The sequence below is a fragment of the Sus scrofa genome, chromosome 4 (assembly GCF_054392235.1).
Source record: "Sus scrofa isolate SSC_HxYL_T2T_F1_AM1 chromosome 4, Sscrofa_HxYL_maternal_Yorkshire_Landrace_v2.0, whole genome shotgun sequence".
Taxonomy (NCBI): domain Eukaryota; kingdom Metazoa; phylum Chordata; class Mammalia; order Artiodactyla; family Suidae; genus Sus; species Sus scrofa.
Genome location: NC_139386.1, coordinates 50,227,345 through 50,241,546, shown reverse-complemented (window position 1 = coordinate 50,241,546; position 14,202 = coordinate 50,227,345).

Genomic DNA, 14,202 nt, shown 5'->3' with positions numbered 1-14,202 from the left:
GAAGGTGCACAGATGTTGACCAGCAATCCCCGGCGACCGGGGCCTGGTCCAGGGCCCATGAGGTCAAAAGGCTGTCCCAGGGGAATCAGGCCCGTGCCCGAGGGCCAGCAGGGTCCACCAGTTGTCCCGGGGGACTCGGTCCCGGCTCTGAAGGCCTTTGGGGTCGAACAGCTGTCCCTGGCAACTCGTGCTTGTGTCCGATTGGCCATGGGGTCGACCAGCACTCACAGGTGACTCGGGCCCGTACCCAAGGACTCACGGGGTCGACCAGCAGTCCCGAGCAAATCGGGCCCAGGCCCGAGGTCCCGCTTGGTCGACCTCCTCTCCCGGGCCACTTGCGCTCCAGTCCGAGGACCTGCGTTTTCAACCATCTGTCCCGCGTGACTCGGGCCCGGGTCCGAGGGCCTGAGGGGTCGGCCAGCTGTCCCGGGGGACTCGGGCCCATGCCTGAGCACTGCGGTTTCGACCAGCTGTCCTGGGAGACTTGGGACCTTGTCAGTGGACGCGCTGTGTCGACCAGCCTTCCCGGGCATCTCAGACCCGTGCCCGAGGGCCCGTGGTGTTCACCAGCACTCCCGGGGGACTCGGACCGTTCCTGAGGACCCGGGTATCGAACAGCTGTCTCGGGGGACTCGTGCTTGGGTCTGAGGGCTCCCAGTGTCAACCAGTGGTCCCCGGCGACTCAGGCACAAGTCCGAGGGCCCGCAGGATTGACCACCTGTCCCAGGCGACTCGGGCCGGTACCCAAGGGCCTGCGGTGTCGAACAACTCTGCCGGGCGAATTGGGTTCTGGTCCGAGGTTCCGCGGTCGACCACCTGTCCCAGGTGACTTGGGCCGTTCCCGATATCCCACTGGGTTGACCAGCTGTCCTGCGAGACACTAGCCCTGGTTGGAGGGGCCGCGGTGTTGACCACGGGTCCTGGACGATTCACGCTCAGATCTGAGGGACCACGAGGTTCACCCGATGTCTTTGGCGAATAGGGCCCAGGTCCGAATGCCCACGGGGTCGACCAGGTCTCCTGGGCGACTCTGGCCCATGCACAAGGGCCCGAGGGGTCAACCAGCTGTCCCGGGCAACTCGGGTACTTGTCCGAGGTCCCTCGGTCGACGAGCTCTCCCGGGGGACTCGGGCCCTTTTCCAAGGGCCTGTGGGGTCGACCAGCTCTCCCAGGTGACTCGCGCCTGTTTCAAATGGCCATCGGGTCGACCAGCTCTCACGGGCCACTCGTGCTTGAGTCCGAGGGCCAGCTGGGTCGACCAGGCGTCCGTGGTCGACCAGCTGTCTCGGGGGACTCGGGCCCGTGGTCGAGGGCCAGTGGTGTCGACCAACTCTCCCAGGTGACTCGAGTTCAGGTCCGATGTCCCGCGGGTTCGAGCAGGTGTCCCGGGCGAATCGGGCCCGTGACCAAGGCCCCGCAGTGTAAACCAAATATTCCGGGCGACTCCGGCCCGGCTCCGAGGACCTGCGGGGTCGAAACGCTCTCCAGGGCGACTGGGGTCCGGGTCTGAAGGCCTCGGTGTCGATCAGCTGTTCCGGGCGACCAGGGCCGGGACCGAGGGCCCGTGGTGTCGACAGGCTGTCCCAGGGGAATCAGGCCCATGCCCGAGGGCCAGCAGGGTCCACCAGTTTTCCCGGGCGTCTCGGGCACGGGTCTGAAGGCCCACGGGGTCGACGAGCTGTCCCTGGCGACCCGCGCTAGTGTCGAAGTGCCCCCGAGGTGACCCGATGTCTTTGGCGAATCGGGTCTGGGTCCAAGTGCACACGGGATCGACCAGTTCTGGGCCACTATGGCCCGTACCCATGGACCCGCGGTGTCGACCAGCTGTCCCGGGCGACTGGGGCCCGGGAGCGAATGCCCTCGGGGTCGACCAGCAGTCCCAGGCCACTCGCGCTTGCGTCCTAGGACACGCGGGTTCGACCAGCTGTCCCGGGCTACTGGGGCACGTGACTGAAGGACCACAGAGTCTACCACCTGTCCCGGGCCACTCAGGGCCGGGTCTGAAGGCCCGTGGGGTCGACAGGCTGTCCCAGGGGAATCAGGCCCGTGCCCAAGGGCCAGCAGGGTCCACCAGTTGTCCCGGGCGACTCGGGCCCGGGTCTGTAGGCCCGCGGGGTCGAGCAGCTGTCCCTGGCGACCCGCGCTAGTGTCCAAGTGCCCCCGAGGTGACCCGATGTCTTTGGCGAATCGGGTCCGGGTCCGAGTGCCAACGGGATCGACCAGTTTTCCTGGGCCACTCGGGCCCGTGCCCAAGGACCCGCTTGTTCGACCAGCTGTCCCGGGTGACTCAACCCGGCTCCGAGGCCCCGTGGGCTCAAGCAGCTCTTCCGGACCACTCGTGCTTGGGTCCGAGGGCCCGGGGCGTCGACCAGCTGTCCGGGCGACTTGAGCCCTGGATGGAGGGGCCGCGGTGTCGACCAGGCGTCCATGGTGACTCGGGCCTGTGCCCAAAAACCCGCAGGTTCGTCCAGCTCTCCCCTGTGATTTGTGTCCGGGTCCGAGGGCCTGCGGGATGAATAGGCTCACACGGGGGATTCGTGCCCGGGTCCGAGGGCCCGTGGTGTCGACAGGCTGTCCCAGGGGAATCGACAGGCTGTCCCGCGGGCCAGCAGGTTCTACCAGTTGACCCAGGTGACTCAGTCCCGTGTCTGAGGGCCCAGGATGTCGACCAGATATTCCGGGCACTTGGGCCTGGGTGCGAGGTCCGGCGGGGTCGACCAACTGTCCCGCACGATTCGGGAACGGGTCAGAAGGCCCGCATGTTCAAGCAGCTCTCCCGGACGACTCGAGCTTGGGTCCGATGGCCCGCGTGGTCGACCAGCTTTCTTGGGTGACTCGGGTCCGTGGCCGAGGGCCAGTGGTGTCGACAAACACTCCCAGGTGACTCGAGTTCAGGTCCCATGTCCCGCGGGTTCGACCAGGTCTCCCGGGCGACTCGGGCCTGTGCCCGAGGCCCCGCGGCGTCAACCAGATGTTCCGGGTGACTCCGGGCCGGCTCCAAGTACATGCTGGTTTGAACAGCTCTCCCCGGCCACTCGCAATTGTGTCCTAGGACGCGCGGGGTTCACCAGCTGTCCTGGGCGACTTGGGGCCGGGTCTGAAGGCCCACGGGGTCGACAGGCTGTCTCAGGGGAATCAGGCCCTTGTCCGAGGGCTAGCAGGGTCCACCAGTTGTCCCAGGCGACTCGGGCCCGTGTCTGAAGCCCCGCGGGGTCGACAGGCTGTCCCAGGGGAATCAGGCCCTTGTCCAAGGGCCAGCAGCGCCCACCAGTTGTCCCGGGCGACTCGGGCCCGTGTCTGAAGGCCCGTGGGGTTGACCAGCTGTCCCTGGCGCCCCGCGCTTGGGTCCGATTGCCCATGGGGTGCACCAGCAGTCCAGGAAGACTCACGCTATTGTCCGAGTGCCTGTGAGGTCGATCCGATGGCTTCGGCGAATCAGGCCCAGGTCCGAGTGCCCACGGGGTCCACCAGGACTCCTGGGAGACTCGGGCCCATGGCCAGGGGCTCACAGGGTCTACCAGCTCTCCTCGGCCACTCGTGCTTTGGTCCGAGGGCCCGCTGGGTCGATCAGCTGTCCCGGGCGACTTGGGCCCCCGTCTGAAGGCCGGTGGTTTCGACCAACTCTCCCGGGCGACTGGGTTCCTGATCCGAGGTCCCACGGACGACAGCTGTCCCCGGCGACTCGGGGCCATGACCGATGTCCCGCTGGGTCGACCCGCTGTCCCGGTGGAATCGGGCACGTGCCTGAGGGCCACCGGTGTCGAAAGGCTGTCCCGGGGGATTCGCGCCTGGATCCGAGTGCATGAGTGTTCGACCAGCTATACCGGGGGTCTCGGGAAAATGCCCGACTGCCATCAGTGTCCCCAAGTTGGCCCTGGCGACACGGGCCCGGGTCCGAGGGCCCGCATTGTCGACCAACTCTCCCGGACGACTCGGGTCCTGGTCCGTGGTCCCACGGTCGACCAGCTGTCCCGTGTGACTCGGGCCTGGGTCCGAGGACCCTCAGTGTCGACCAGCTGTTCCCGGAACTCGGGCCTGTGCCCGAGTGCCCGCGGGGTCGACCTGGTCTCCTGGGCGACTCGGGCCCATGCCCAAGGGCCCACGGGTTCAACCAGATGTCCCGGGCAACTCCGGCCCGGCTCTGAGGGCCCACGGTGTTGACCAGTTATCCCGGGACACTCGTGCTTGGGGCCGAGGGCCCGCGGTGTCGACCTGCAGTCCCAGGCAAATCGGACCCGGGCCCGAGGTCCCGCTTGGTCGACATCCACTCTCGGGTAACCTGCGCTCCTGTCCGAGGACCCGCATTTTCAACCAGCTCTCCCAGGCCACACGGGCCCATGTCCGAGATCCCGCGGTGTCGACCAGCTGTCCTGTGCGACTGGGGCCCGGGTCCGAAGGCCCTCGGTGTCGACCAGCTGTCCCGTACAACTCGCGCTTGCGTCCTATGTCACGCAGGGTCGACCAGCTGTCCCAGGCGACTGTGGCCCACGACCGAAGGTGCACAGATGTTGACCAGCTATCCCCGGCGACCGGGGCCTGGTCCAGGGCCCATGAGGTCAAAAGGCTGTCCCAGGGGAATCAGGCCCGTGCCCGAGGGCCAGCAGGGTCCACCAGTTGTCCCGGGGGACTCGGTCCCGGCTCTGAAGGCCCTTGGGGTCGAACAGCTCTCCCTGGCAACCCGCGCTTGGGTCCGATTGCCCATGGGGTCGACCAGCACTCCCAGGCGACTCGGGCTATTGTGCGAGTGCCCGCGAGGTCGACCCGATGTCTTTGGCGAATCGGGCCCGGGTCCGAGTGCCCACGGGGTCGACCAGGTCTCCTGGTTGACTCGGGCCCGTACCCAAGGACCCGCGGGGTCGACCAGCAGTCCCGGGCAAATCGGGCCCGGGCCCGAGGTCCCGCTTGGTCGACCTCCTCTCCCGGGCCACTTGCGCACCAGACCGAGGACCCGCGTTTTCAACCAGCTGTCCCGCGCGACTCGGGCCCAGGTCCGAGGGCCTGCGGGGTCGGCCAGCTGTCCCGGGGGACTCGGGCCCATGCCTGAGCGCCTGCGGGTTCGACCAGCTGTCCTGGGAGACTTGGGACCTTGTCAGTGGACGCGCTGTGTCGACCAGCCTTCCCGGGCATCTCAGACCCGTGCCCGAGGGCCCGTGGTGTTCACCAGCACTCCCGGGGGATTTGGACCGTTCCTGAGAGCCCGGGTGTCAAACAGCTGTCTCAGGGGACTCGTGCTTGGGTCTGAGGACCCCCGGTGTCAACCAGTGGTCCCCGGCGACTCAGGCACAAGTCCGAGGGCCCGCAGGATTGACCACCTGTCCCAGGCGACTCAGGCCGGTACCCGAGGGCCCGCGGTGTCGACCAACTCTGCTGGGCGAATCGGGTTCTGGTCTGAGGTCCCGAGGTCGACCACCTGTCCCGGGTGACTCGGGCCCGTGCCCGATGTCCCGCTGGGTCGACCGGCTGTCCTGCGCGACACTAGCCCTGGTTGGAGGGGCTGCGGTGTCGACCACGGGTCCTGGATGATTCGCGCTCGGATCCGAGGGAACTTGAAGCCGACCCGATGTCTTTGGCGAATAGGGCCCGGGTCCCAATGCCCACGGGGTCGACTAGGTCTCCTGGGCTACTCTGGCCCATGCACAAGGGCCCGAGTGGTCGACCAGCTGTCCCGGGTGACTCGGATACTTGTCTGACGTCCCTCGGTCTACCAGCTGTCCCACGTGACTCGGCCCCGGGTCTGAAGAACCGGGGATTGATGAGCTATCCCGGGTGACTCGGGCCCGTTTCCAAGGGCCTGAGGGGTCGACAGGCTGTCCTGGGGGACTCGGGCCCGGGTCCGAGGGGCCGTGGTGTCGACAGGCTGTCCCAGGTGAATCAGGCCCGTGCCCGAGGGCCCGCAGGGTCAACCAGTTGTCCCGGGCGACTCGGGCCCGGGTCTGAGGGACCATGATGTCGACCAGATATTCCGGGCACTCGGGCCCAGGTCCGAGGGACTGAGGGGTCGACTGGCTGTCCCGTGGGACTTGGGCACTGGCCCGAGTGCCCGTGGGGTCGACCAGCTGTCCCGGGGCACTCGTGCTTGGGTCCGAAGGCACTCGGGGTCGACCAGCTGTCCCGGGCGACTCGTGCTCGAGTCCGAGAGCCCGAGTTTTTGATCAGCGGTCCCGGGCGACTCGCTCTTGTGTCTGAGGGCCTGCGGGTTCGACCGGCTCTCCCGGGCGAATCACCCTCAGGTCCGATTGCCCGCGGGGCTGAGTGGTACTACGGGGCAACTCGGTCTCATGCCAGAGGGCCCGCGGGTTCGACCTGCTATCCCGAGCGACTGGGGCCTGGGTCCAAAGGCCCTCGGGTTCGACTAGCTGTCTCGGGTGACTCGGGCTCGTGCCCGAGGGCCCGTGGTGTCGACCAACTCTCCCAGGTGACTCGAGTTCAGGTCCGATGTCCCGCGGGGTCGACCAGCCATCCTGGGTGACTTGGGTCCTGGTTGGGGGACCGCAGTTTTGACCAGGCGTCCCAGGCGACTCGGGCCCTGGTCCGAGAGCCCGCGGTGTTGTCCAGCTATCCTGGGGTATCGGGCCCGTGCCCAAGGCCCCGTGGGGACATTCAGCTGTCCAGGGCCACTCTGGCCCAGTTCCGAGGGCCCACGGGTTCGACAATTGGACCCGGGCGATTTGTGCTGGGGTCCAATGGCTCGAAGGGGTCGACCAGCACTGTGGGGTGACGTGGGACCGTTCCCGAACTCCCACGGGGTTGACCAACTGTCCCGAGCGACTCTGGCCCGGTTCCAATGCTCCGCGGGTTTGTCCAGGTCTCCCGGGCGACTGGGGCCCGTGTCCGAGGCCCCGCGGTGTCAGCAGATGTGCCAGGCGACTCCGGACCGGCTCCGAGGACCTGCGGAGTCAAACAGCTCTCTCGGGCCACTCGCAATTGTGTCCTAGGGCCGGCGGGGTCGACCAGCTGTCCTGGGTGACTGGAGCCCGGGACCGAAGGCCCACGGGGTCGACCAGCTGTCCCGGGCGTCTTAGGCCCAAGCCAGAGGTCCCGTGGTGTTCACCAGCTCTCCTGGGGGAATCGGACCATGCCTGAGGGCCTGGGTGTCGAACAGCTGTCCCAGGCGCCTCGCGCTTGGATCCGAGGACCCCCGGGGTCAAGCAGCGGTCCCGTGAGACTCTGGCCCAGATCCCAAGGCCCTCGGTGTTGACCAGCTTTTCCTGGTGACTCGCACTCGAATCCGAGGGCCCGTGGGTCGACCAGCTATACCAGGTGACTCAGGCCTGGGTCCGAGGGCCCGCGGGGTCGACCAGCTGGCCCGGGCAAATCGCGCTCAGGTCGTAGGGCCTAAGTGTTCAACCAGCTGTCCCGCGTGCATCAGGTCCAGGTCTGAGGCCCTGAGAGGTTGGACAGCTGTCCCAGGGGCCTCGGGCCCATGCCTGAGGGCCCGCGTTGTCGACCAGCTGTCCTAGGATAAATGGGACCTTGTCAGAGGGCGTGCGGTGTCGACCAGCCCTCCCGGGCATCTCAGGCCCGTGCCCGAGGGCCCGTGGTGTTCACCAGCACTCCCGGGGGACTCGGACTGTGCCCGAGGGACCGGGTGTGGTACAGCTGTCCCGGGCGTCTCGCGCAGGTGTCCGAGGGCCCCCGGGGCAACCAGCGGTCCTGGGCGACTCAGTCCAGTGCCCGAGGGCTTGCGGTGTCGACCAACTCCCCTGGGCAATTCAGGTTCAGGTCCGAGGTCCCGAGGTCGACCAGCTGTCCCGGGTAACTCGGGCCCGTGCCCAATGGCCCGCTGGGTCGCCCAGGTGTGCCGCGTGCCTCGGGCCCTGGTTGGAGGGGCCGCGGTGTCTACCAGGCACCCAGGTCACCTCGGGCTTGTGCCTGAGGGCCAGCGGCGTCGAGCAGCTATCCCGGGTGACTCGGGCCTGGGTCTGAGGGCGGGCAGGGTTGGCAGGCTGTCCCGGGGGACTCGCGCCTGGGTCCGAGGGCCTGAGTTTTCAACCAGCTATCCCGGGGGACTCAGGAACATGCCCGAGTGCCAGCAGTGTCCACAAGTTGGCCCTGGCGACACGGGCCCGGGTCCGAGGGCCCGCGGGGTCGACCTACTCTCCCGGGCGACTCGGGTTCTGGAAAAAGGTGCCGTGGTCGACCAGGTGTTCCGGCTGACTCGGGCCCGTGCCCGATATCTCGCTGGGTCGACCAGCTCTCCCGCGCGACTCGGACCCTGGTTGGAGGGGTCGCAGTGTCGTCCACAGGTCCAGGACGACTCGTGCTCGTATCCGAGGGCCCACGAGGTCGACCCGATGTCTTTGGCTACTGGGGTCCGGTTCCAATTATCCGCGGGTTTGACCAGGAATCCCGGGTGATTCGGGCCCGTGCTCGAGGCCCCGCAGTGTCAACAGCATGTCCCGGGAGACTCCGGCCCGGCTCCAAGGACCTGCTTCTTCGAACAGCTCTCCCGGGCCACTCGCAAATGTGTCTTAGGGCCCGTGGAGTCAACCAGCCGTGCCGGGCAACTCGCGCTTGCGTCCTAGGGCACGCGGAGTCGACCAGCTGTCCCAGGCGACTGTGGCCCAGGACTGAAGGCGCACAGGGCTCGACCGGCTGTCCCGGACAACCGGGGCCGGGTCCGAAGTCCGTAGTTTCAACAGCCTGTCCCAGGGGAATCAGGCCGATGCCCGAGTGCTAGGAGGGCCCAGCAGTTGTCCCGGGTGACTCGCGCCCGTGTCTGAAGGGCCGCGGGGTCGACCAGCTGTCCCTCGCGACCCGTGCTTGGGTCTGATTGCCCATGGGGTCGACCTGCAGACCAGGGCGTCTCCCGCTAGTGTCCGAGTGCCTGTGAGTTCGATCCGATGTCTTGGCGAATCAGGCCCGGATCCAAGTGCCCACGGGATGACCAGGTCTCCTGGGTGACTCGGGCCTGTGCCCAAGGGACCGCAGTGTCGACCAGATGTCCCGGGCCACTGGGGCCGTGTCCGAGGGCCCGTGGTGTCGACAGGCTGTCCCAGGAGAATCTGGCCCGTGCCCGAGGGCCAGCAGGGTCCACCCGGTGTCCCGGGCGACTCGGGCCCGGGTCTGAGGGCCCAGGATGTCGGCCAGATGTTCCTGGCACTTGGTCCCGGGTCCGAAGGTCCGCGGGGTCTCCCAACTGTCCCGTGTGATTTGGGCCCGGGTCCGAAGGCCCGCGTGTTCGAACAGCTCTCCCAGGCGACTCGAGCTTGGGTCTGATGGCCCGCTTGTTCGACCAGCTCTCCCAGGCGACCCGAGCTTGTGTCTGATGGCCCGCGTGTTTGACCAGCTCTCCTGGGCCAATCGCGCTCGGGTCCGATGGCCCGTGTGGTTGACCAGCAGTCCCGGGCTACTCGGGCGCATGCCCAACACCACGTGAGGTGAACCTGATGTTCCGTGCGAATCGGGCCTGGGTCCGAGTGCCCTCGGTGTCGACCACCTGTCCCCGCACACTCACACTTGGGTCTGAAAGCCCTAGGGGTCGACCAGCTGTCCCGGGTGACTCCGGCCCGGATCTGAAATCCTGTGGGGTCGAGCAGCATTTCCAGGCCACTCGCGCTTGTGTTCGAGGGTCCACGGGGTCGACCAGCTGTCCCGGGCCACTCGGGACTGAGTCTGAGTGCCCACGGGTTCCACCAGCTCTCCTGCACCAATCGCACTCAGGTACGAGGGCCAATGGTGTCAACCAGCTGTCCCCCGCGACTCGGCCCTGGGTCTGAAGAACCGCGGGGTTGGCCAGCTGTCCCGGGCGACTTGGGCCCATGCCTGAGGGCCGGCGATGTCGACCAGCTGTCCTGGGATATTGTCAGAGGGCCCGCGGTTTCGACCTACTCTCCCGGGCGACTCGGCTTTTGGTCCGAGGTCCCGCGGTCGACCAGGTGTCCCCACTGACTCGGGACCGTGCCCGATGTCCCGCTGGGTCGACCAGCTGTCCCACGCGCCTGGGGCCCTGGTTGGAGGGGCCGCAGATTCGACCATGGGTCTAGGACCACTCGTGCTCAAATGCGAGAGCCCACGAGGACGACCCAATGTCTTTGGCAACGTAGGCCTGGTTGCAATGATCCGCGGGTTTGACGAGGGATCCCGGGTGACTCAGGCCCATGCCCGAGGCCCCGCGGTGTCAACACGATGTCCCGGGAGACTCCGGCCCAGCTCCAAGAACCTGCTGGTTCGAACAGCTCTTCCGGGCCACTCGCAAATGTGTCCTAGGGCCCGTGGGGTCAACCAGCTCTCCCGGGTGACTGGGGCCCAGGTCCGAAGGCCCTCAGGGTCGACCAGCCATGCTGGGCCACTCGCCCATGCGTCCTAGGGCACGCGGTGTCGACCAGCTGTCCCAGGCGACTGTGGCCCAGGACTGAAGGCGCACAGGTGTTGCCCGGCTGTCCATGACGACCGGGGCCGGATCCGAGGGCCCGTGGTTGTGACATGCTGTCCCAGGGGAATCAGGCCCCTGCCCGAGGGCTACCAGGTTTAAACCAGTTGTTCCGGGCGAATCGGGCCCATGCCTGAGGGCCCATGGGGTCCACCAGCTGTCCCTCGTGACCCGCGCTTGGGTCTGATTGCACATGGGGTCGACCTGCTGACCAGGGCGACTCCCGCTAGTGTCCGAGTGCCTGTGAGTTCGATCCGATGTCTTGGCAAATCAGGCCCGGGACCGAGTGCCCACGGGGTCCAACAGGTCTCCTGGGCGACTCGGGCCCGTGCCCAAGGGTCCAGAGTGTCGACCAGCTGTCCCGGGCGCCCCGGCAGGGTCCGAGGGCCCGTGGTGTCGACAGGCTGTCCCAGGGGATTCAGGCCAGTGCCCGAGGGCCAGCAGGGTTCACCAGGTGTCCCGGGAGACTCGGGCCCGGGTCTGAGGGCCCAGGATGTCGACCAGATGTTCCAGGCACTTGGGCCCGGGTCCGAGGGCCCGTGGGTTCCACCAACTGTCCCGTGCGATTTGGGCCTAGGTCCGAAGGCCCGCATTTTCGAGCAGCTCTCCCGGGTAACTCGAGCTTGGGTCCGATGGCCCGCGTGTTCGACCAGCTCTCCCGGGCCAATCACGCTCGGGTCCGATGGCCCGTGTGGTCGACCAGCTGTCCCGGGCGAATCCAGCCCGGCTCCGAAATCCTGCGGGGTTGACCATCAGTCCCGGGCGACTCGTGCTAGTGTCTGAGTGCTCGCGAGGTCGATCTGATATCTTTGGCAAATCGGTCCCGGGTCCGAATGCCCACTGGTTGACCAGGTCTCCTGGGCAACTCCGGCCCGTGCCCAAGGGCACTCGGGGTCGTCCAGCTGTCCCGGGCGACTCTGGCCCGGCTCCGAGGGCCCGCCGGCTCGACCAGCTTTTCCAAGCCACTCGTGCTTGGGTCCGAGGGCCGGGGGTGTGGACCAGCTGTTCCGTGCGACTCAGGCCCGGGTCCAAGGGCTCGCATGTTCGACCAGCTGTCCTCTGCAACTAGGGTCCGGGTCTGACGTCCCGTGGTGTCGACCGGCTGTCCCGCATGTCTTGGGCCTTTTTTCGAGGGCCCCTCGGGTTGACCAGCTGTCCCTGGTGACTGGGGCCCAAGTCCAAAGGCCCTCGGTGTAGACCATCTGTCCCAGGCGACTCGCTCTCGGGTCCGACGGCCCGCAGGTTCGACCAGCCCTCCCAAGCGAATCGCACTCTGGTCGGATAGCCCGAGGGTTCGACCAGCTGTCCCGGGGGACACGGGCCCGGGTCCATGGGCCTCAGTGGTTGACCAGCTCTCCCGGGAGACTCGGATCTTCTCTGAGTGCCCGTGGAGTTGACCAGGTGTCCATGGCGACTCGAGCCCATGCCCGTGGTCCGCGGGTTCCACCAGGTATCCCGGGTGGCTAGGGCTCGTGTCCGAGGTCCTGCGGGGTTTGCAGGCTGTCCCGGGTGACTCGCGCCTGGGTCCGAGGGGCCCCGGAGCATCCAGCCTTCCCAGCAGACTCGGACCCTGGTCCGAGGAGCTGTAGTGTTGAAAACCTATCCCGGCCTTCCCCTCCCGTATTCGAGCTGACGCGGGTCGACCAGTTATCCCATCCAACTCGGTCCCGTGTCTGAGCTACCACGGGATAGACCAACTATGCAGGCCACTCGTGCTTGGGTCCGAGGGCCCGCTGCGTCGACCCGGCGTCCGTGGTCGACCAGCTGTTTCGGGTAACTCGGGCCCGTGGCCGAGGGCCAGTGGTGTTGACCAACACTCCCAGGGGACTCAAGTTCAGATCCGATGTCCCACGGGTTCGACCAGGTTTCCCGGGCGATCCGGGCCCGTGCCAGAGGCCCCGCGGTGTAAACCAGATATCCCGGGAGACTCTGGCCCGGCCCCAAGGACCTGCTGGGTTGAAACGCTCTCCCGGGCGACTAGGGCCCGGGTCCGAAGGCCCTCGGCGTCGACCACCTGTTCCGGTCGACCAGGGCCTGTTCCAAGGGCCCGTGGTGTCGACAGGCTGTCCCAGGCGAATCAGGCCCATGCAGGAGGGCCAGCAGGGTCAACCTGTTGTCCTGGGCGACTCGGGCCTGGGTCTGAGGGACCATGATGTTGACCAGATATTCCGGGCACTTGGGCCCGGGTGCGAGGGCCCGCGGTGTCAACCAACTATCCCGCATGATTCGGGCTCGGATCCGAAGGCCCGCGTGTTGGAGCAGCTCTCCCGGGCGAGTCGAGATTGGGTCCAATGGCCCGCATGTTCGACCAGCTCTCCTGGGCCAATGGTGCTCGGGTCCGATGGCCCGCGTTGTCGACCAGCTGTCTTGGGTGACTCGGACCCGTGGCCGAGGGCCAGTGGTGTCAACGAACTCTCCCAGGTGACTTGAGTTCAGGTCCCATGTCCCGTGGGTTCGACCAGGTCTCCTGGGCGACTCGGTCCAGTGCTTGAGGCCCCGCTGGGTCAACCAGATATCCCCGGAGACTCCGGCCCGGCTCCAAGGACCTTCTGGTTCAAACAGCTCTCCCGGGCCAATCGTAATTGTGTCCTAGGGCCCGCGGGGTCGATCAGCTGTCCCGGGTGACTGGGGCCCGGGTCCGAATGTCCTCGGGGTCGACCAGCTCTCCCGGGCGACTCGGGGCCGGGTCCGAGGGCACGTGGTGTCAACAGGCCCTCCCAGGGGAATCAGGCCCGTGCCCAGGGGCCAGCAGGTTCTATCAGTTGTCCCGGCGACTCGGGTCCAGGACTGAAGGCCCGCAGGGTCGCCCAGCTGTCCCTGGCAATGCGCGCTAGTGTGCAAGTGCCTGCGAGGTGACCCGATATCTTTGGCGAGTCAGGCCTGAGCCCGAGTGGCCATGGGGTCGACCAGGTCTCCTGGGTCACTCGGGCCCGTGCCCAAGGGCCTGCAGGGTCGAGCAGGTGTCTTGGGCAACTCAGCCCATCTCCAAGTGCCCGTGGGCTCGAGCAGCTCTTCCGGGCAACTCGTGTTTGGGTCCGAGGGGCCGGGGGGTTAACCAGCTGTCCCGGGTGACTTGGTCCCGCGTCCGAAGTCCGGTGGTTTCGACCATCTCTCCTGGGCGACTTTGGTTCTTTTCGAGGTTCCGCGGTCGACCAGCTGTCCCGGGTAACTCGTGCCCATGACCAATGTCCCGCTGGATCGACCAGCTGTCCCGGTGAATTGGACCATTGCCCGAGGGCTAGCGGTGTCCACCAGTTTTCCCGGGCGACTCAGGCCTGGGTCCGAGGGCCCGTGGGGTCGACTAGCTAGCCCGGGACACTCACGCTTGCGTCTGAGGGCCCGGGAGTTCCACCAGCTCTCCCAGGCAAATCGCACTCGGGTCCGATGGCCCGCGGTGTCGACCAGTTCTCCGAGTCGATTTGGGCCCGTGTCTGAGGGCCCGTGGTGGCGACAAGCTGTCCTGGGCGACTCCAGGCTGTGTCCGAGGGCCCTCGGGATCGACTAGCTGTCCCGGGCAACTCGGGCCTGGGTCCGAGGACCCTCAGTGTCGACCAGCTCTCCTGGGAACTCGGGCCTGTGCCCGAGTGCCCGCGGGGTCGACCAGGTCTCCTGTGCGCCTCGGGCCCATGCCCAAGGGCCCGCGGGTTCAAACAGATGTCCCAGGCAACTCCGGCCCGGCTCTGAGGGCCCACGGTGTTGACCAGCTTGGGTCCGAAGGCCCTCGGGGTCGAACAGCTCTCCCGGGCGTCGCCGGCCCGGGTCTGAAGGCCCTAGGTGTCGATCAGCTGTCCCGCGCAACTCGTGCTTGTGTCCGATTTCCCGCGAGGTCG